This window comes from Petromyzon marinus, chromosome 69, assembly GCF_048934315.1.
Source record: "Petromyzon marinus isolate PM22_M1 ecotype Great Lakes invasive population chromosome 69, UKy_Petmar_22M1.pri1.0, whole genome shotgun sequence".
In the NCBI taxonomy this organism is placed as follows: Eukaryota; Metazoa; Chordata; class Hyperoartia; order Petromyzontiformes; family Petromyzontidae; genus Petromyzon; species Petromyzon marinus.
The window spans coordinates 794,594-797,961 of record NC_133735.1 but is presented as its reverse complement, the minus strand read 5'-3'; positions in this window follow the sequence as shown (position 1 = coordinate 797,961).

Below are 3,368 nucleotides of genomic sequence, written 5' to 3'. Positions count from 1 at the left end.
CTTCTCGGGTATTCTCGATTTGAAGCTTTTCGTGACTGCAAGGATCCATACTCTTTGGTTCTCCCCACACAAGCTTAAAGGACCGCGACCTGGGCTTGGCTGTCTTCACTCCAACGCTGTCCTCTGGACAGCACGGTCCCTTCACCTGATGAAGGCCACTTGTGTTGTGGCCGAAACATCGTGATTTATTTTTTATTTTTTTTACCTACGTGACTTTACCGAATAGAACCAAAGAGTATACTTCTAGGGTACTTCGCAAGGTCACGGATTTTTATTTTTTAATTCACGTATTTTTTTTATTTTTTTTAAGGCCCCCAAAATCCCAATTTGAAGTGACCCATAAACGTGTCTGTGCGTATCATTCAGAAACCGTTCAAAATATAAGATTTAGGTTGTTGTTTTTTTTCGTTTGATAGGGCGTTAAACAGCAAATACAATTCAAGCGAAAATCCATCGTTCTTGAATTGTTTTTGAGATATTTCGGATTCAGGCGGTTTTCAACGAAAAAAAGACGCATTTTATGATGTTCAAATCTAAACACAGTAATTCGAAAACGGTCAAGGATGGAAGCTTCTCCCCAAGAGTATTAAATTAATAAAGTTTTTTTTTCTAATAAATAACGGAACCTTTAAATTGAGCGATTTCTTATGGGCACGTTTTTTTTAAATATAAGAAGTTGAATCAAGTGGGTCAAAGTGTCCGATTGTAGATACAAATTGTAACAAAAAATAATTAGTTTCGTTATATTATTGGTTCTTTCGGTAAAGTCACCACGTTGAAGGGAAACAATAAAATAAATAAAAAACAATAAATAATTTATTATTTTATTGCTTCCCTTCTACGTGGTGGTGACTTTACCGAAAGAACCAAGAATATGAATCACTGCAAGTCACGAAAGCTTTAAAATAAAAATTCAGCTTCCGTTATGTTTACTGGAAAAATTGTTGACGGGCATTGCAAACTGGCGTGTTTTAAACAAACCTGCAGATATACTAATAGGTTTTTTACCCTTTTAACTGGCACAAAAAACTGACATCTTTATTCAAGGCATCATGTTTGCAATAACCACAACACAAGCAGTCACAATGCAGGTGGTAAACCGTGGTAGGCGAGGCTCTGCCGCACGCAGTGGCAACTCAATGTGCCCGTGACCTGAATGCCCTCAACACTGCCCATGCCCGCTTGGTTCGTGCCCAGCACATTGCCACGCGTGCCTGGGGCTTCCCAGCGACAAAACCCTGGCTCGCTGTGGCTCTGCTCCTCGGTCAATGGCTGCACCTGCTCAGCTCGTGACCCGCCCGCTTGCCTCCTCTCGCCTGGTTCCACTCCGGCTTGTTCAGCTGGGGCCCAGTTTACTGGCGGTGGCAGCGCAACCGCTTGACTATTGCGCGTTGGTTCTTCCGTGAAAGGTCGCGTCGGTATGAAATGAAATGAATCACGACGTTTCGATCGCAACACAAGCCGACCGTCATCAGGTGGAACAGATGCAGCAGGAGAACTGTTTTCAGGTGGAACAGATACAGCAGGAGAGCTGTTCTCAGGTGGATCAGATACAGCAGGAGAACTGTTTTCAGGTGGAACAGATACAGCAGGAGAACTGTTCTCAGGTGGATCAGATACAGCAGGAGAACTGTTTTCAGGTGGAACAGATACAGCAGGAGAACTGTTCTCAGGTGGAACAGATACAGCAGGAGAAGTGTTCTCAGGTGGTACAGATACAGCAGGAGAACTGTTCTCAGGTGGAGCAGATACAGCAGGAGAACTGTTCTCAGGTGGAACAAATACAGCAGGAGAAGTGTTCTCGGGTGGAACAGATACAGAAGGAGAACTGTTCTCGGGTGGAACAGATACAGCAGGAGAACTGTTCTCAGGTGGAACAGATACAGCAGGAGAGCTGTTCTCAGGTGGAGCAGATACAGCAGGATAACTGTTCTCAGATGGAACAGATACAGCAGGAGAAGTGTTCTCAGGTGGAACAGATACAGCAGGAGAGCTGTTCTCAGGTGGATCAGATACAGCAGGAGAACTGTTTTCAGGTGGAACAGATACAGCAGGAAAACTGTTCTAGGGTGGAACAGATACAGCAGGAGAAGTGTTCTCAGGTGGAACAGATACAGCAGGAGAACTGTTCTCAGGTGGAACAGATACAGCAGGCGAACTGTTCTCAGGTGGAACAGATACAGCAGGAGAACTGTTCTCAGGTGGAACAGATATAGCAGGAGAGCTGTTCTCGGGTGGAAAAGATACAGCAGGAGAACTGTTCTCAGGTGGAACAGATACAGCAGGAGAACTGTGCTCAGGTGGAACAGATACAGCAGGAGAACTGTTCTCAGGTGGAACAGATACAGCAGGAGAACTGTTCTCAGATGGAACAGATACTGCAAAAAAATTGTTCTCAGGTAGAACACATACAGCAGGAGAACTGTTCTCAGGTAGAACAGATACAGAAGGAGAACTGTTCTCAGGTGGAACAGATACAGCAGGAGAACTGTTCTCAGGTGGAACAGATACAGCAGGAGAGCTGTTCTCAGGTGGAACAGATACAGCAGGAGAGCTGTTCTCAGGTGGAACAGATACAGCAATAGAATTGTTCTCAGGTGGAACAGATACAGCAGGAGAAGTGTTCTCGGGTGGAACAGATACAGCAGGAGAAGTGTTCTCAGGTGGAACAGATACAGCAGGAGAACTGTTCTCGGGTGGAACAGATACAGCAGGAGAAGTGTTCTCAGGTGGAACAGATACAGCAGGAGAACTGTTCTCAGGTGGAACAGATACAGCAGGCGAACTGTTCTCAGGTGGAACAGATACAGCAGGAGAACTGTTCTCAGGTGGAACAGATACAGCAGGAGAGCTGTTCTCGGGTGGAACAGATACAGCAGAACTGTTCTCAGGTGGAACAGATACAGCAGGAGAACTGTTCTCAGGTGGAACAGATACAGCAGGAGAACTGTTCTCAGGTGGAACAGATACAGCAGGAGAACTGTTCTCAGGTGGAACAGATACAGCAGGAGAACTGTTCTCAGGTGGAACAGATACGGCAAGATAATTGTTCTCAGGTGGAACACATACAGCAGGAGAACTGTTCTCAAGTAGAACAGATACAGAAGTAGAACTGTTCTCAGGTGGAACAGATACAGCAGGAGAACTGTTCTCAGTTGGAACAGATACAGCAGGAGAGCTGTTCTCAGGTGGAACAGATACAGCAGGAGAGCTGTTCTCAGGTGGAACAGATACAGCAATAAAATTGTTCTCAGGTGGAACAGATACAGCAGGAGAACTGTTCTCAGGTGGAACAGATACAGCAGGAGAACTGTTCTCAGGTGGAACAGATACAGCAATAGAATTGTTCTCAGGTGGAACAGATACAG